This window comes from Pongo pygmaeus, chromosome 20 (genome assembly GCF_028885625.2).
Source record: "Pongo pygmaeus isolate AG05252 chromosome 20, NHGRI_mPonPyg2-v2.0_pri, whole genome shotgun sequence".
NCBI lineage: Eukaryota > Metazoa > Chordata > Mammalia > Primates > Hominidae > Pongo > Pongo pygmaeus.
In genome coordinates, this window is record NC_072393.2 from 23,790,672 (window position 1) to 23,811,275 (window position 20,604).

At 45.2% G+C, this 20,604-nt stretch overlaps 1 long non-coding RNA gene across 2 annotated transcripts; it reads left to right on the top strand.

Annotated features, from left to right (window-relative positions):
- Nucleotides 1-1,526: 1,526 nt before the first annotated feature.
- Nucleotides 1,527-9,340, top strand: LOC129020626 (uncharacterized). 2 transcript variants are annotated; one of them, XR_010125085.1, is made up of 8 exons: nt 1,567-1,694; nt 1,970-2,094; nt 2,580-2,732; nt 5,099-5,294; nt 6,029-6,313; nt 6,561-6,640; nt 7,793-7,933; nt 8,634-9,334. It is a non-coding gene; the product is annotated as an uncharacterized LOC129020626 (long non-coding RNA). The 2 variants fall into 2 exon arrangements; XR_008495866.2 differs by lacking the exon at nt 6,029-6,313 and having other exon boundaries at nt 1,527-1,694; nt 8,634-9,340.
- The last annotated feature ends 11,264 nt before the right edge of the window (nt 9,341-20,604 follow it).

The window sequence follows — 20,604 nt, forward strand, 5'->3', positions numbered from 1 at the left end:
TATCACTGTGCCCAACACCCAGGTGATATGACTCTGCTTGTACCCTGCTTTCTGGAGAAGATTGTAACATATCTTTGGCCAAGCACCCAGGTGTTGTGACTTTTTTTTTTCCTGCCTGCATCCTGCTACAGTGAAAATTGTGACATATCACTGGACCAGCACTCGGGATTTGATGTCCCTGCTCACTCTCTATGCACAGGTGGTGTTGTGACATATAGTTTGGCCCAGTTCACAGGTGTGATGATATCTCTCATACTTTGAACCAGCTAGTGGGAGAGATACTGTCTTTTGTAGCTTGGCTTAGCAAAACAAGAGTCTGGGTTATTTCCTTTTACAAAAATCACAGGGGATTGTCATGTTCTTGCCTATCAAATAAAGCCCTTGGGTGTCATAAAGGGGCCCAGCATAGAGGTGAGATTGCGTCTCTCATATGCAAACTTTGCCGACAGTTAAGATGGTCACCCTTGCATGTGGACAGAGGCCACTCATGAGGTCCTAAATCTCACAAAAAGATGCAGTCCACAGTTAGAATTGTGACAGTCACATGCGAATATCCAGGTAGAATTGGGATGGTGACTCATTTCTAAACTAAGCTGATAGGTTCATTGAGCACTCTCACATCTGGACCCAGCCAGTTGGAGAGATGTTGACGTGGGCTTATGGCCACAGGTAGGATCATGGGCGCATACCAGCCTGAAGGTATCAGAGCAGATCGTGACTCTCACGCGTACCATAAAAAGCCCTCAACTGGTACAGAGAGTATCCTAACAGGACCCAGCACACAGGTGAGATTGTGCCTGCTGTACACATGCCCAGATGACAGTAAAGATTGTCATCCATTAACACTAACACAGTCCATTGCTGAGGTCCTGAATCTCACACCCAGGAGCAGTTGAAAGTTGGAAAATTAACTCTCATATGTGAATCCAGTCCACAGGTGGGTTGGTGACTCTCAGACCAAGACTCAGCACACTCGTGAGGCTGTGACTCCGCTAAGGAGACAGTCTGCAGGGTGGATTGAGGCTTTCATGCGTGGCTCCAGTCCACTGTTGAGATTGTGAATCACGTACTTAGACTCAATATACAGGAAGTGTTTCCTCTCATACCTGTAATTGAGAAATGTGGAGGATTGTTCATCTCATCCCTGGACTTTCATGCAGGTGTGATTGTGAAATATGCCTCTCCAGCATTTGAGTTATTTTACTTTTCTGTGAGAGCCCAGTCCACAGATGGGATTGTGACATTGCTAGACCCAACAACTAGGTAATGTGACTCTATTCTCCTGCCTTGGCATGGTCCAAAGAAGGCAAATAACACATTACTTGTCTTCGCACTCAGGTGATGACTCTCCTCTTCTGCCTTAGCACTGTGCACAGGGGGCATTGTGACATATCACTGGGCTCTACACCCAAGTTATGTAACTTCCCAAGTCCCACTCTGGGCCCTGCGCATAGTGGCCATTGTGACATATTTCTTGCTCTACAATCCAGGTGATGTTACTCTCCTGCCTTGCCCCCTGCCTGCAGAGGGCATTGTGACACACCTCTGTGAACATCACAAAGGTGATGTGACTCTCTTCCACCATGGGATTATGGCTGGGTGCAGTGGCTCATGCCTGTAATCCCAGCACTTTGGGAGGCTGTGTCGAGGGGATCATCTGAGATCAGGAGTTCGAGGCCAGCCTGGCCAACATGGTGAAACCCCGTCTCTACTAAAAATACAAAAATTAGCTGGGTGTGGTGGTGCACACTTGTAATCCCACCTACTTGGGAGGCTGAGGCAGGAGAATCACTTGAACCCTTGAGGCAGAGGTTGCAGTGAGCTGAGATCATGCCATTGCACTCCAGCCTGGGCAACCAGAGTGAAACTCTGTCTCAAAAAACAAAAAAAGCCCCCAAAAACCAAAATGAGATTGTGACATATCACTGAGCCCAGCAGCTAGCTGATTTGACTCTTCTTTTTTCCCTAGGTTCTGCCTGCAGGGAAGATTGTGACATATTGCTGGTCCCAACACCAACGTGATGTTGCTCTTTTGCCTTGGTCCTGCCCACAAAAGACATTGTGATATACTGGTGGGCCCAGCTTGAAGGTGATGTGAGTATCCTGCTTTGAGCCTTCTCACAGAGGGCTTTGTGACATATCTCTGGGATAATTAACTATTTGATGTGACTTTCTTCTCTGACCTTGGCTTTGCCCATAGGGCAGATTGTGATAAACCTCTGGGCCCAGAACCTAGGTGATGTGACTCTTCTCTCTTGCCTCAGCCATGCTCACAAGAAGGAGAGTAACTTATCACTGGGTCCAGCACACAGGTGATGTGATCCTTCTGCCTGGGCTCTACCCACAGCAGACATATTCCTGGACCCATCTCCTAGTTGATGTTACTCTCCTTTTCTGCCTGGGCCCTGTACACAGTGAATATTGTGGCATATCACTTGACTCAGCACCTAAATGTGTGACTATTTTCACATTCCTGGTGACATATAGCTGAAATCAGCATCTAAGTTATGCAACTTTCCACTTCTATTTGAGCCCTGTGCACAGGGGCATTGTGACATATGTTTAGTTTTTCTACCTAGGTGATGTGAGCCTTCTACCTGGACCAACTCCCTGCCACCCAGGGGTAATATGACGATTTGCTTGACCCAGTACCTAGGTGATGTGACTCTTCCCTGCTGCTTGGCTCCTTCCCACAGGAGGAATTGTGATGTATCACCGGGCCCAGCATGCAGGTAATGCGACTCTCCTGCATAGGCCCTGCCCACAGGGGTGATTGTGGCAAATTGCTGATCCCAGCTCCTATGTGATGTGCTCTCCTCCACTGCTTGGGCTCTGCTTAAAAAGGGAATGTGATGTATCCCTGGGCACAGCATCGAGGTGATGTCTCTCTCCTTTTCTGCCTGGACCCTGCATACTTTGTGTAGTGTAGCATATGGCTGAGTCTAAGACCTACTTGGTGCAACTCCCCTGCATGGGTCCTGCCCGCAAGGGTATTTGTGGCATATGTTTTCATTGATTTCCCAAGTAATGTGACTCTCCTCTTCTGTTTGCGCCCTGTCAGTAGAGAGGATTGTGACATGTCACTGGACCCAGCATCTCGATAATGTCACTTTCCTTTTTTCCTGGGCCTGACATATTTTGGGCATTGTGACTTAGCACTGGGCCCAACACCTGGGGGATGTGAGGCTGCTGCATAGGCCTTGCCTACAGTGCACCTTGTGACATATCTCTGCATTCATCACCTAAAACATTTGACGCATTACCTAAAACATTTGACACAAAAAAGACTGTGACATATTGCTGGGCCCAGCAACCAGATGATATGTTCTTACTGCCTGGGCCTTGCCCATAGAGAGCATTATGACATATTGTTTGGCCTAGAATTCAGGTGACTTGACTCTGCTGCCTGTGACTTGACTCTGCTGCCTGTGACTTGCTTTCAAGATAGAATTATAACATGCCCCTGGCCAAGAACCAAGATGACTTGACCCTTCTACCTGGTCCCTGCCCTCGGGAAGATTGTAACATATCCTTGACATATTACCCAGGTGAAGTGACTCTCCTGCTCACTCCCTACCCACAGGTGATATTGTGACATATATCTTGGCCCAGCTTACAAATGGGATAATGACTTTCATATTTTGAACCAGCCAATATCAGAGATATTGTCTCCCATAGCTAGGATTAGAGAAATGAATTGGATTCTGTGCTTTCTCAATGTATGAATGTCATAAAGGATTAACCACTCTCTAGCATACAGTATAAAGCCTTCAGGTGGTACAGAGAGTGCCATCATAGGGTGCAGTGCACAGCTGAGATTGTGTTTCTTGTATGCACATTCTGCCAACTGTTAGGATTATCACTCTCATACATGGAAAGAACCAGCTGGTAAGATTCTTAATTACTCACATGGATGCAGGTCACAGTTGGAATTGTGACTCTCATATGTGAACATCTGGTAACAATTAGGATGGTGAATTATTTCTAAAAACCACATCATAAGCAGGTGAGAACTCTCCTATCTGGACACAGCCAATTAGAGACATGTTGACTTTCATTCCTGGACTTAGGACCACAAATATGGTTATGGGTTTCTATCAGCAAGAAAATCTCAGAGAGAATTGAGATTCCCATGCATATTGTAAGAAGCCCTCATGTCGTATAGAGAGTATCCTATAAAGGCCCAGCACACAAGGACAGTTGTGACACTTATATGCACAACCAGCCTACAGTAATAATTGCCATTCTTGTACATGAACACCACTCACTGTTGGGGTTCTGCATCTAAAACCCAGAGTCAGTCAAAAGTTAAAAAGTTGTTTCCCATGTGTGAATCCAGTCCACAGGTAAATTGGTGACTCTCAGGCCAATATTCAGCACACCTTTAAGGCTGTGACTCTACTAAAAAGACACAGTAAGCAGGAAGGATTGAGGCTTTCATGCATGGATTAAGTACATGATTGAGATTGGGACTCATGTACTTTGATCCAACGTACAAAGTGTTGACTCTCATACCTGGAACCAAGACACATGTGAGATTGCTAATCTTATCTCTAAATCATCCTGCAGGTGTGATTGTAACATATGCCTTTTCCCAGCACTTGAGTAACTGGATCCTTCTACCTGGGCCTAGTCCCCAGAAAAAAATTTGACATATTGCTGGACTGAGCACCTAGATGATGCAACTCTATTCTCTTTTCTTGGAGCTGCACACAGTGGGTAGTTTGACATATTGCTGGGCTGTGCATTTAGGTGATGTGAGTCTCCTCTCCTGCCATGATGAATTCCACAGGGGGCATTGTGACAAATCACTTGGCCTCACATCCAGGTTATATGACTCCTGCCCACGCCCTACCCACATGAGCCATTTGTGACATAATGCTGGGTCTAGCATCCAGGTAATGTAACTCTTTTGCTGGGGCCCTGTTTACATAAGGCATTGGGACACATCTCTGCACCCATCACCCACGTGATCTGATGCTCTTCTTTTGCCTTATTTCTGCTCGCAGGAAAAATTGTGACATATCACTGGGCCCAGCACCTAGCTGATATGGCTCTTCTCTCTCTCTCTCAACCTCTTTCTCTCTCTCTCTTTTAGATTCTGCCCACAAAGGAGATTGTGACACATCGCTGGACCCAACATTAAGATGATGTTACACTTTTGTCTTGGCTCTGCCCTTAGAAAGCATTGTGACATATTTATGATTCCAGCATTAAGATTATGTGAACCTCCTGCTTGCACCTTTCCAAAAGGAGGCATTATGACACATATCTGGACCAATTAACAATTTGATGTGAGTCTTCTCTCTTACTTTGACTTTTTCCATAGGAGAGATTGTGACATGTCTCTGAACCCAGCATATAGGTGATGTGACTGTTTTCTTTTTTTTGAATTATGTCCACAAAAGAAAGAGTGATTTGTCACCAAGCCCAGGACACAGATGATGTGATTATTTAACCTGGTCCTTGCCCAAGGGGACATTGTGACATATCTTAGGGCCATCACCAAATAATGTGGCTCTCCCCTTCTTCCTGGGACTTGTCCACAGTGAAGATTGTAACAGATTGCTTGGGCCAGCGCTTATGTATAATGACTTTCCTCTTATGCCTCAGCCCTACTGGCTAGGATGATTGGAACATATAGGTGGCCCAGCCTCTAGTTTATGTGAATCTCCTTTTTTTCCTGAGCCTAACCCACAGGGGGCATTTCAACATATTTCTGGGCTTCTCGCTTAGGCAATGTGACTTTGCTGCTTGGGCCCTTCCCTCAGGAGCTATTGTGACGTATTGCTGGACCAAGCACCTAGCTGATGTGTCTCTCCACTACTGCTAGTGCTCTGCCCAGAGTGGGATTGTGATGTATTGCTGAGCCTAGCACTTAAGTGATGTGACTCTTTTTTCACGCTTTTGCCCTGCATACATTGTGTATTTCAGCATGTAGCTGGGTTTAATACCTAGACAATGAGATATTTTTGCATGGACCCTGCCCAAAGGGATGTTATAACATATCTTTTCATTTATTACCTAGGAGAAGTGACTCTCTTTATTTGCCTGGGCCCTACCTCAAAAGAAGATTGTGACATAGCACTGGATTTAGCACCTAGGTGCTCTTAATTTTTGCCTGTGACTTTCATATTTTGGGTATTGTGACATATTCCTGAGCCCAACACCCAAGTGATGATGGGCTTTTACCTGGGCCCTGCCCACAGTAGTTCTTGTGACATATCCAGCACCTAGGAAATGTGATTCCCTTTTTCTTCCTGCACCCTGCCCAAAGGAAAGATTGTGACACATTGCGGGGCTCAGCAACCAGGTGATGTGTCTCTTCTCACTTGGTCTTGCCCACGGGGAGCATTGGAACATATTGTTGGGCCCAGTGCCCAGGGGATTTGACTCTTCTGCCAGTGCCCTGCTTTCAAGAGGGGACTGCAACATATCTTTGGCCAAGCACCCGGGTGATGGGACTCTCCTGTCTGGTCTCTTCTTTCAGGGAACATTGTGACATATCCCCAGTGAAGAATTCAGTTAATATGTCTCTTCTGCTTGCTTTCTGCCCACAGGTGGGACTGTGACAGCTTACATTTGCAATGATGACTCTCATACCTTGTCCAGCCAATAAGAGTGATACCATCTATCTGAGGTAAGCTTAAGGAAACAGGTAAAATTATGGGTCTTCTCTTTGTACTAAAGTCATAAAGGATTACCACTGTCTTGCATATTGTATAAAACCTTCATTTGGTACAGAAAGTGTCATCACAGGGCCCATCAAAAATATGAGATTGTGTTTCTCATATTCACACTTCACAAAGTGTTACAATTGTCACCCTTAAACATGGAAAGAACCCACTGGTGAGGTCCTTAATCTTACACGTGGGTGTTCCGCAGTTGGAATAGTGACTGTCATATTTGACTATCCAGCTAAAGTTGGGATTATTACTCATTTCAAAATCCAGATCATAGGCAGGTGAAGACTCTCTTATCTTGACCCAGCCAATGGGAAAGGTGTTGACTCTTATACCTTTGCTTGGTGCCACAGGTTCAAATGTGGGTCCATACCAGTAAGAAGGTCTCAGAGTGAATTTGCATCTCTCATGCATACTGTATAAAGTTCTCAGATGATACAGCGAGTGTCCTAAAAGGACCCAGCACACAGATGACATTGTGCCACTTGTATGCACACCCAGCCAACAGGAAAGATTAAACACAGAGCCCAGGCAAAAGCCTCACACATCAACACAGCCCCCCGTTGAGGTTTAGAATCTCAAATCCAGAGTCCGAAGTTGGAAAATTGACTCTCATATGTAGATCTCATCCACAGGTGGGTTAATGTCTGTCAGACCAACATTCAACACACCTGTGAGCCTGTGACTCCACTAAAAGAACACACTCTGCATGAAAAGCCTAGGCTCCAATGCACAAATGGAGTCCACCATTGAGATTTTGACTCCTGTACTTAGAATCAACATACGGGTGGTATTTACTCTCATATTGAAAACCAGGACGTGTCCAGGAGTGTTAATCTCATATGTGGACCTTTCCGCAGGTGTGCATATGTCTCTTCCCATCATCTGAGTTATTTGACTCTTCTGCCTGGGACCAGCCAACAGATGGGATTGTGACATATGACTGGAGCCAGCATTTAGGTGATGACTCCATTTATCTGCGTTGGTGCTGCCAATAGGGGGCATTGTGACATGTTGCTGGGCATCACATCTAGGTAATGTGAGTCTCCTCTCCTGTTGCGGGGCTGCCCACAAAAGACATTGTAACATATTGCTAACTTTTCACCCAGGTTATGTGGCTCTCCTGTCTGTTCCCTGTCTACATGGACTATTGTGACATATTGCTGTGTCTAACACCATGTAATGTAACTCTCTCACTTGAGGCCTGCCTACAGGGAGCACTGTGAAAAATCCCTGCGCCCATCATTCTGGTAATTTGACTCTTTTCTTTTGCCTGGTGTCTGCTCACAGTGGGGATTTTGATGTAACGCTAAGCTCAGTGCCTAGTCAATGTGAATTTTCTAAGTTCTGCCTGTAGAAAAGATTGTGACATATCTCTGGGCCCAACTCCAAGGTGACATTACTCTTTTGCCTTGGCTTTGCTTTCAGAAGGCATCATAACATATTGCAGAGCCCAGAACCAAGATGATGTGAGTTTTCTGCCTAAAATCTACCCACAAGGAGCGTTATGACAAATCTCTGGGCCCATCAATTGTTTGATGTGACTCTTCTTTTACTGGAGATTTTTATTATTTATTTATTTTTTATTTTTTTGAGACAGAGTCTCGCTCTGTCACCCAGGCTGGAGTGCAGTGGTGTGACCTCGGCTCACTGCAACCTCCGCCTCCTGGGTTCAAGCGATTCTCCTGTCTCAGCCTCTCAAGCAGCTGGGAGTACAGGCACCTGCCACCACACTCAGCTAATTGTATTTTTAGTAGAGACGGGGTTTTGCCAAATTGGCCGGGCTGGTCTCTAACTCCTGACCTTGTGATCTGCCTGCCTCGGCCTCCCAAAGTGCTGGGATTACAGGTGTGAGCCACTGTGCCCGGCTGGAGCTTTTTCTATAGAGGAGATTTTGACATATTTTTGGGCTCAGCACCTATGTGATATGATTCTCTTTTCTTTCTTTAGCCATGACCACAGATGGGAGACCATAGCACCCTGAAGGTCACAGAGTGAATTGCAACTCTCATGCATACTGTACAAAACCCTTGGATAGCACTGTGTTTTTACAGAGGTCAGCACACAGGTGACATTGTGACACTCACATGCACGCCTAGAAGTCAGTAAAAATTGTTATCTTTCCATGTACACACAGCCAACTCTTGAGATTCTGAATCTCACATTAGGAGGCAGTTGAAAGTTTGAAAATTGACTCTCATATGTAGATTCATTCCAGAGAGAGTTTGATGATTTTCAGACCAAGATTCAGCACACCTGGAAGGCTGTGACTCCTTTGAGGGGGCAGAGTCTGCAGGAGACATTGAGGCTGTCATCCACATATCTATCCCACAGTTCAGATTGTGACTCATGCACTTATATCCAACCTATAGTAGGTGTTGACTCCCATACCAAGAGCTGGGAAATGTATGAAATTCCTAATCTCACCCCTGGACCTTCCTTTGGTGTGATTGTGACATACACCTCCTCCAAGCGCCTGAGTAATTTAACTCTCCTGCTTGAGTTTAGCTCGCAAATGAGATTGTGACATATTACTGGATCCAGTACCTATGTGATGGGATTTTATTCTACTGCTTTGGTGTTGCCCACAGGGGACATTCTGACGTATCACTAGGCCCAGAATTTTTTTGTGATTAAACAATGCTGCCTGTACCCTTCTTTCAGGAGGAGATTTTAATGTATTTATTGCTGAGCACCCAGGTGATGTGACTCTCTTACCTGGTGGCTGCCCTCAGGAAAGATTGTCACATACATCTTGGCACAGACCATAGATGCAATGATGACTCTCATACCTTGAACCAGCCAATAAGAAGGTATTTTCTTCTCTTAGCAAGGCTTAGGGAAATGGATAAGATCCTGGGTCTCCTCTTTGCATGACGGTCATAAAGGCTTACCACACTTTCATATATCTTACAAAGCTCTCTGGTAGTATGGAGAGTGCCATCACAGGGCCTAGTGCGCAAGTGAAATTGTGTTTCTTGTATGCACACCCCATCAACCATTAAGATTATCACCTTCACACATAGAAAGAGCTCACTGATGAGCATCTTAATCACACACCTATAAGGCCCACAGTTGGAATCGTGATGGTCATATGAGAACATTCCGCCAGAAGTGAGATGGTGACCCATGTCTAAACCCAGCTCATAGGCAGTTGAGGACTCTTTTATCTGGACCCAGCCAATAGAAGGGATGTTGACTCTGCTGCTTGGGCTTAGGGTCACAGGTATAATTATGGATTTATGTTAGCATAAAGGTCCCAGAGAAAATTGCAACTCCCATGCATACCTTATAAAGCCCTCAGTGGTACAGAGTGTTTTAACAAGGTGCAGGACACAAGTGTGATTGTGAAGCTTGTATGCACACACAACTGACAGTAAAGATTGCAATCCTCTTACATGAACAAAGCCCACTGTTGAGGTTCTGAGACTCACACCCGGAGGCAGTGGAAAGTTTGAAAATTGACTTTCATATGTGCCTCTGTTCCACAGAAGGGTGAGTGACTGTAAGATCAAGATTCAGCACACCTGTGAGACTGTGACTCCACTACAGAAATACAGTTCACAAGAGGGATTGAGGCTCTCATACACAGATTCAGTCCACTGTTAAGATTGTGACTCATGTACTTAGACACAACACAAAGGGCATGTTGACTCTTTTACCTAGAACTGGGACATGTGCTGGATTGTTAATTTAAACTCTGGACCTTCCTGCAGGAGTGATAGTGACATGCGCTTCTTTCTAGCACCTGAGTGATTTGACTCTTTTGCCTGGGCCCAGCCCAAAAATGGTGTTGTGACATATCAGTGAATGTAGCATCTAGGTGATGTGACTCATTGTCTTTACTCGGCGCTGACCATAAGAGACATTTTGGCATATCACTGGGCCTTGCAACCAGGTGATATGAGTCTTCTTTTCTGTCTTTTTTTTAAAAAGGGGGCATTGTGACATATTGCTGGGCCCTGCAAAAGGGTTATGTGACTCTCTTGCCTGTGCCCTGCCCATGTAGACCATGGTAACATATTGCTGGGTCTAACACTTTGGTGATGTAACTCTCCTGCCTGGTCCCTGCCTACAGAGGGCATTGTGACATATTTCTCTGCCCATTACCCTGTTGATGTGACTCACTTCTTCTGCCTGGTCTCTGCTCACAGAGGGGATTGTGACATATACCTGGGCTCAGGACCTAGCTAATTTGACTCTTGTCTTTTTACAGCTTTCTGCCAACAAGAAAGATAGTGACATATCATGGGGTTTAATTCCAAGGTATTAATAATATTACTATTTTCCCTTGGCCCTGCTCTCAGAAGGAACTGGACATATTGCTAGGCCCAGAAGCAAGGTGATGTGATTCTCCTGCCTGGAGCCTGCCCACAGAGGGTTTTGCTGCATATCTCTGAGCTCATCAACTATTTGATGTGACTCTCCTTTTACCTGAGTTTTGTTTTTTTTTTTAATAAAACAGATTTTGACATATCTGTGGGCCCAGCACCTAGGTAATGGAACCATCTTCTGCCTGAGTCATGCCCACAAATGAGAGAATGACTTATTTCTTGGACCAGCACACTAGTGATGTGATTTTCCTGCCTGATTTCTACACACCGAATTAGCTGTGACGTATCTCTGGCCCCATCACCTATAGGATTTGACTGTGCTCTTTCTTCTGGGACCTCTCCACAGTGGGCATTGTGATATGTCATTTGGCCCAGCACCTAGGTGATGTGACTCATCTCTCATGCCTGGGCCTTGCCCACTAAGGTAGTTGTGACATATAGCTGGGCTCAGCCCCTAGGTTACGTGAATCTCTTCTTTTTCCTGAGCCCCTGTCTTAGTCCAATTTCACACTTCTATAAAGATACTGCCTGATACTGGGTTGTTTATAAAGAAAAGAGGTTTAATTGATTCAGTTCCACATGGCGGGGAGGCCTCAGGAAACTTACAAGCATGGAGGAAAGCAAGACACATCTTACATGGTGGAAGGAGAGCGAGCGAGCCAGTCAGAGGGGAACAGTCAAACACTTTTAAACCATTAGATCTCATGAGAACTCACTCACTATCCATGAGAACAGCATAAAAGAAACTGACCCATGATCTGATCACCTCCCACCAGGTCCCTCCCTTGACATGTGGGGATTAAAATTAGAGATGAGATTCAGGTGGGGACACAGTGCCAAACCATATTATTCTGACTCTTGCCCCTCCCAAATCTCATGACCTTTTCACATTTTAAAACACAATCATGCCTTCCCAGCGGTCCTTCAAAGTCTTAACTTATTTCAGCATTAACTCAAAAGTTCACAAAGTCTCATCTGAAAAAAAGCAAGTCTCTTCCACTTATGTGCCTGTAAAATCAAAAGAAAGTTAGTTACTTCCAAGATAAAATGAGAGTGCAGGCATTGAGCAAATGTTCCTCTTTCAAATGGGAGAAATTGGTCACAACAAAGTAGCTACAGCTCCCATGCAAGTTCAAAATCAAGCAGGGCAGTCATTAAATCTTAAAGCTTCAAAATTATCTTCTTTGACTCCATGTCACACATCTATGGCATACTAATGAAAGAGGTGGGCTTCCAAGGCCTTGGCCAGCTCCACTTCTGTGACTCTGCAGGGTACAGCCCCTGTGGCTGCTTTCATGGCCTGGTGTTGAGTGCCTGTGCTGTTTGTAAGCACACAGTGCAAACTGTTGGTGGATCTACCATTCTGGGGTCTGGAGGATGGTGGCCCTGTTCTAACAGCTCCACCAGGCAATGCCCCAGTGTAGACTCTGTGTGGGGGCTCTAACTCTACATTTCCTCTCTGCATTGCCTTAGTAGAGGGTCTCCATGAGGGCTTCACCCTTGCAAAAGACTTATGTCTGGACATTCCAGTGTTTTTATACATCCTCTAAAATCTAGGCAAAAGTTACCAAATTTCACCTCTTGTCTTCTGGGCACCCACAGGCCCAATACCACATGGAAGCCACCAAGGCTTGGGGCTTGCACTGTCTGAAGCAATTGTCTGAGCTGTAAGCTGGCCCTTTTTAGCTGTGGCTGGAGCTGGAGGAGCTGAGACACAGGGCACCAAGTCACAGAGCAGAAGAAGCCTGGGGCCCACTCATGAAACTATTTTTGCCTCCTAGCCCTCTGGGCCTTTGACGGGAACAGCTGCTGTAAATATCTCCAAAATGTCCTGGAGACATTTTTCCCATTATCCTGGCTCTTAACATTTGGCTTCTTGTTACTTAATGCAAATTTCTGCAGCCAGCTTGAATTTCTCTCCAGAAAATGGTTGCTTTTCTGTCCTTTCCTTTCCTTTCCTTTTTTTCTTTCCTTTTTCCTTGAGATGGAGTCTCACCCCATCACCCAGGCCGGAGTGCAGTGGCACAATCTCAGCTCACTGAACCCTTTGCCTCCTGGGTTCAAGTGATTGTTGTGCCTCAGCCTCCTGAGTAGCTGGGATTGCAGGCGTGCACCGCTACACACAGCTAAATTTTGTAATTTTAGTAGAGACAGGGTTCTGTCACATTGGCCAGGCTGGTCTCAAACTTCTTGCCTCAAGTGATTTGCCCACCTTGCCCTCCCAAAATGCTGGGATTATAAGCATGAGCCACCATAATGGTTTTTAATTTCTACTGCATGGTCAGGCTGCAAATTTTCCAAAATTTTATGCTCTACTTTCCTTTTAAACATAAGTTCCAATTTTAGATTATTTCTGTCAAGTTCAAAGTTCCACAAATCTCTAGGGCAGGGGCAAAATGCTGCCAGTCTCTTAGCTAAAGCACAGCAAACATGACCTTTGCTTCAGTCCTCAGTAAGTTCTTCATTTCCATCTGAGACCACCTCAGCCAGGACTTCATCGTCCATATCACTATAAGCATTTTTGTCAAAACGATTCAAAACGTCTCACAGAAGTTCCAAACTTTCCTACATCTTCCTGTCTTCTTGTGAGCCCTCCAAACTTCCAACCTCTGCCTGTTACCCAGTTCCAAAGTTGCTTCTACATTTTCAGGTTATCTTTATAGGAGTACCTCTCTCTGCTGGTACCAATTCTCTGTGTTAGAACAATTTTACACTGCTATAAAGATACCACCTAACACTGAGTAATTTATAAAGGAAAAGAGTTTAATTGACTCATAATTTTGCATAGCTGTGGAGGCCTCAGGAAACTTACAATCATGGCAGAAGGTAAAGGGGAGGCAAGGCACATCTTACATGGCAGAAGGAGAGAAAGCCAGTAAGGGGAGAACTTCCAAACAGTTTTAAGCTATCAGATCTCATAAAAACTCACTCACTATTATGCAAAGAGCATGGAGGAAACCACCCTCATGATCCAATCACCTCTCACTAGGTCCCTTTCTTGACACATGGGGATTACATTTCAAGATAAGATTTGAGTAAAGACACAGAATCAAACCATATCAGTCTCTCACTTAGGTGATGTGAGTCTGTGTTTTTGGCCCTTCACTCAGGGAATACTGGGACATATGACTGTATCCAGCCCCTATGTAATGCAACTCTCTTCCTCTCCTGACCTCTGCATGTATTATGTATTGTTACATATTTCCGGGTTCAACACCTAGGTGATTAAACCCAGTAGCATCTTTTCATTTATCACTGACACTACGTGACTGTTTCCATCACATAATGGGTCCTGAGTCTTGCCAAATAAGGGCATTGTGATATTTCACTTAACCCAGCACCTAGGTGATGTAACACTTCTTTTTTGTCTGAGGCTTGCATGTTGTTGGTAGTGTAACATATCACTTGGCCCAACACCTAGAATATGGGAGGTTTCTGCCAGGGCCCTGCCTACAGGGGGCCTGTGACACATTTCTCTTGGGTGTGAAACCCAGTACCTAAGAGATGTGACTCTTCTTTTCTGCCTGCGTTTTGCCAGTAAGAAAGATTGTGACATATTGATGGGTCCAGCAATGATGTGATGTATTTCTCCTGCTTTGGCTTCATCAACAGAGAGCATTGTGACATACCCCTGAGCCAAGCACACAGATGTTACCCTGCGGCCTGTCCTCTGCTTTCAGGAGGGGATTGCAACATAACCCTGGCTGAGTACCCAGGTTATGTGACACTCTTGCCTGGTCCCTGTTCTTAGGGAAGACTAATATATCCCTGGCCCAACACCCAGGTAATATGACTCTCCTGCTGGCTCACTACTCACAGTTCAGTTTGTGACATATATCTTGGCCAGGCTCACAGGTATAATGATGACTCTCATACCTCAAACCAGCAAATAGAAGAGATGCTGTCTCTTGTCATTAGGCACAGGGAAATGGGTAGGATCCTGGGTTTTCTCTTTGCACAAATGTTATAGAGGTATTCCAGTCTTTTAAATATGGAATAAAGCTCTTTAGTGGCACAGAGTGTTTCAGCACCCAGGTGAGACTGTGTTTTCTGCGTGCACGCTTTTCAACCACTGTGAATGTCACCTTCACCCATAGACAGAGCCCACTCGTGAGGTCCTGAATTAATACATGAATGACTTGTGTACTTACACCCAACATACAGAAAGTGCTTACTCTCGTACCTAGAACCAGGATATATGCAGAATTGTTCATTGTTTTACTGAACCTCCCTGTGTGTGTGATTGGGACATATGCCTTTAACAAACATTGAAGTAATTTGATTCTTGTTCCTTGGCCCAGCCTTCAGATGGGATTGTTACATATAGCCGAACCGGCACCCACGTGACTTCTCCTGCCTTGAGCTGCACACGGGGGGCATTGTGACATAAGGCCGGGTTTTGCACACAGGTTTTGTAGACTCCTTTTCTGTCTTGGTACTTTTTTTTTTTTCTTTTTTGAGATGGAGTTTCGCTCTTGTTGCCCAGGCTGGAGTGAAATGGTGCAATCTCGGTTCACAGCAACCTCCGCCTCCTGGGTTCAAGCGATTCTCCTGCCTCAGCCTCCCTAGTAGCTGGGATTACAGGCATGAGCCACCATGCCCAGATGGGGTTTCTCCATGTTGATCAGGCTAGTCTTGAACTCCCGATCTCAGGTGATTTGCCCACCTCGGCCTCCCAAAGTGCTGGGATTACAGGCGTGAGCCACTGCGCCCGGCCCTGTCTTGGTAATTTTTACAGAGGGCATTGTAACATATTGCTGGGCCCCACACTAAGGTTTATATGAATCTTTTGTAGGCTGGCACACTTATTGTGACATACGGCTGAGTCAAACACCCAGCTGATGTAACTATTCTGCCTGAATCTTCTCTACAGGGAGCATTGCGACATATCTCTGTGCCCATCACCCTGGTGATGCGACTCTTTTCTGCCTGATTCCTGCTCACAAACAAGATTGTGACATTTTTGCGGGACCCAGACCCTAGCTTATGTGACTCTATACTCCTGCCTTGGTGCTGCCCATAGGGGGCATTGTGACATACTTCTTGGCCATGCACCCAGGTTATGTGACTCTTTCTGTGCCCTGCCCACATGGGCAATTGTGACATATTGCCGAGTCTTACACCCAGGTGATGCCACTCTCCTGTCTCGTCCTTGCCCACAGGGAACATTGTGACATATCTCTTTGCCAATCACCCAGGTAATGTGAGTCTTTTGGTTTTTCTTGTTGTCCCTCACAGGGGAGATTGTGACCTACTGCTGGGCCCAGCATTTGGTTATGTGACTCTATACTCCTGTCTCGGTGTTACCCACAGAGGGCAATGTGCCATATCACTGGGCATTATATCCAGGTGATATAAGTCTCTTTTTCTGCCTTGGCACTGCCCCACAAGGGTTACTTGATTCTCCTGCTTGTGCTCTGCCCTCATGGGTCATTGTGACATATTGCAGGGTCCAACACCCAGGTTATGTGACTCTCTTTCTTGGGCCAGGGAAACAGGGGTATTGTCACATATCTCTGTGTCCATCACTCAGGACTCTTTTCCTGTCTGGTGTCTGCTCACAGAGGAGATTTTTACCTATCACTGAGTTCAGCACTTAGCTGATGTGACTCTTCTCTCCTTCCTAGGTTCTGCCCACAGGGAAGATTGCGGCGAATTACTGAGCCCAATACCTAGATGAAGTTATTTTTTCTAGGCCACGCCCTGTGAAGACATTGTTGCATATTTGTCCAGCACCAAGTCGTTGTGAGTGTCTGCCTTGACCCTACACACAGGAAGCATTGCAAAATATCTCTGTGCCCATCGACTATTTGATGTGACCCTTATCTCTTATTTTGACTCCTTCTTTAGGAGATATTCTGACATATTTTTGGGCTCAGTGGTGAGGTAATGTGACTCTCTTCTTCTGCTTGATCTATGCTCACAGAAGGGAGGGTGACTTACTGCTGAACTGCTGAACCCCTCACACAATGGGCATATCACACAAATAGATGTGTTGCAATGACCCCTGTCAGCAGGGGTCATGGTGACATATTTTCAGGACAGTATTCTAGGTGATGTGACTCTCCTCTTCTTTCTGATACCTGTCTGCAGTGATTATTGTGACAGATAGATTGGTACAGTATGTAAGTAATGTGAGTCTCTTCGTGTCTGTGCCCTGCCCATTGAAGAGATTATTGCATATAGCTAGTCCCTGCCCTTGATTTTGTGACTCCCCTTTTTTTCCTGAGTCCTACCCACAATGGGCATTGTGACACATCCCTGGGCCCCTCACCTAGGTGATGTAGCCCTCATCACAAGTCCTCCTTTCAGTGGGCATTGTCACATATTTCTGGACTGAGCACTTAGGTGATGTTACTCTCCTCAACTGCTTTTACTCTGCCAATGACAGATGGTGATGTTTTGCTGTTCCAGACACTGCAGTAATGTGACTCTTCTCTGCATTCATTGTGTATTGCCTTGCATTCATTGCATATTATGACATATTGCTGGGCCTAACACCTAGGTGATGTGACTCTCCTGAATGGGCCCTGCCTACAGGGGTATTATGAAAGAGATTTTCATGAATCTCCTAGGTGATGTAACATTCCTCTTCTGCCACGACCTCACCAAAAGTGGGAACTGCTATACATGACTGAACTCAGCATCTAGGTGATATGACTCCTTTTTTACCTGGTCATAAGATATATTGGGTATTGTAACATGTCACTGGGCCCAAAATCTAGGGGATAGAAGGCTCCTGCCTCAGCCCTGCCCAGGGAGGGCCTTGTAGCATTCTTTGCATCAATAACCAAGAAAATGTTACTCTCCTATTCCTCCTGCACCAGCCAACAGAAAAATTTGTGACACATTACTAGGCCCAGGTGACTTACCTGTCTTGCCTGGGGCTTGCCAACAGAAAGCATTGTGAAATATGGAAGGCACCAGCACACAGGTGATGTTACTCTATTTCCTGTGCCCTGCTTTCAAGAGGAAATTTTAACATATCACACTGGCCAAGCACTCAGGTGCTCTGTCTCTCCTGCTTGGTCCCTATTTTCAGGCAATATTGTGACACATTTCTGGCCCAGCAAACAAGTGATGTGACTCCTCTGCTCCATACTTATTTACAGATGAAATCGTAGTATATATTATGGCCCAGGTAACAGGTACAATAATGACACTCATACCTTGAACAGCTAATAAAAAAGATACTGTCTCTCATAGCCAATCATAAGAAAAAGAGTAAGAAACAGTCTTTGTTCAAGTGTTGTAAAGAATTACCACTCTCTTGAGTTTTGTAAAAATCCCTCTGATAGCACAGAGAGAAACATTACACAGCCCAGCACATACATGGGATTGTGTTTTCTGTATGTACAACTCACCAGACATTAGGATTGTCACTCTCACATATAGACAGAGCTCACTGGTGGTGATTTGAATTCCACACATGGAATAAGTCTACAGTTAAATTTGTGACTGTCATATGTGAATATCTCTCCACAGTTGGAATGGTGACTCATTTCTAAACCCAGCTCATAGTCAGGTGAGGGCTTTCCAATCTGGTCCCAGCCAGTTAGAGAGATATTGACTCTTATAGCTGTGCTTACTAAAACAGGTCCAATCTTTGGTTCATATCAACATGACGTCTCAAAGCGGATTGAAACTTTCATACATATCACATAAAGACCACAGGTGATACAGAGATTGTACTAACAAGGCCCAGAACACAAATGAAATTGTGACATTCATGTGCACACCCAGCTAACAGTAAATATTTTTATGTTCTCACATAAACACAGCCCATGGTTGAGGTTCTGAATCCTACACCTGAAGGTAGTCAAATGTTAGAAAATTGACTCTTATACGTAGATCTGGTCCACAGGTTCGTCGGTGACTTTCACACCATGATTCAGCACAGCAGTGAGGCAGTGACTTTACTAAGAAGACACAGGTTACAAGAGGAATCTAGGCTCTCATGCAGTCCACTGTTGAGATTGTGACTCACGTACACAGACTCAACATTCAGGAGGTGTTGACTCTTATACGTAGAACTGGGACATGTGTAGAATTGTTAATCTCACCCTTGGATCTTTCTGCAGATGTTATTGTGACATATGCCTCTCCCAGCCCCTGAGTGATTTGACTTTCTTGTCAGGGCCCAGCTGACAGATGGGATTGTGGCATATTGCTGGACTCAGCACCTAGGTGATGTGACATTATTCTCCTGCCTTGGCACTGCCTACTTGGGGCTTTATGACATATGTCTGGGCTCATAACTAAGATGATGGATTCTCTTCTCTTGCCTTGTCTCTGCTCACATGGGAGATAGTAACATATTGCTGGGCTCTGTACCTAGCGGATGTATCTCTCCTTCTTCACTGGACTGTGTACCTAGCGGATGTATCTCTCCTTCTTCTGAGTTGGGCTCACAGGGGAGATTGCAACATATCACTGGGCTCAATACCAAAGTGATGTTACTCTTGTGACACATTGTGACATATTGTTGGGCCAAGAACCAAGGTGATATGAGTCTCTTGCATGGACCCTGACCACAGGAGCCATCTTGATATATTTCTGAAAGCTCAACTCTTTGATGTGATCATATTCTTATACCTGCTCTTTGCCCATAGGAGAGACGGTAACATACCTCTGGGCCCAGCACCTAGTTGATGTAACTCTGCTCTCCTGCTGGGGCCATGCCTACAGAAGAAAGAGTGACTTATCACTGGGCCAGCACACAGATCATGTTATTTTACTGCCTTGATCCTTGCCCACAATAATCATTGTACACATTTTTGGGTTCTTCTACTAGATGATGTGAGTCTCCTCTTTTTCCTGAGACCTGTCCACAGAGGGGATTGTGACATATCAGTTGATCCAGCACCAACATGATATGACCCTCATCTTATGCCTTGGCCCTTCTTACTGGGCTGATTGTGACATATAACTGGGCACAGCTTCTAGGTTATGTGACTCTTCTCTTCCTCCTGAGTCCTGCACACAGGGGGCATTGTGACACATCTCTAAGCTCTTAAACTAGGAAATGTGACACTTTTTTCTGGGCTCTCCCCTAAGAGGGTATTGTGACATATTTCTGGACCCAGCACCTCGGTGATATTACACTTCTCTCCTACCTGTTACTTGTTACTGGCAGCAAATCCATATGGGCACAGATCTGCAGCAACCTTAATTCTTCCCTCCTAAGAAGAAAAATCTCGACTTAGGGGCATAAGGCAGAAGGAGAGACCGAGGCAAGTTTTAGAGCAGGAGTGACAGCTGTAGAGCAGAAACAAGTGAAGAAAAGTACACTTGGAAGAGGGCCAAGTGGGTGACTCAAAAGGCAAGTGGATGGTTTGACATTTGACCTGGGGTTTTCCATGTTGGCATACTTCTGGGGTCTTGCATTAATTCTCCCCATTGCCCAGCTCCTGAGATCTTGTTGGGAAGTTGCTGATTACCAGTTTTAGGTAATCCAAGTGGATTAATTCTCAAGTGGATTTAGGTAAATCCACTTGAGAAAAGAGGAGATACTGAAGTTAACAATAGGTCCCCTGTTCATCCTTGGGATTCTGGAATGAACCAGTCTTACCATGTACCCCTAATTT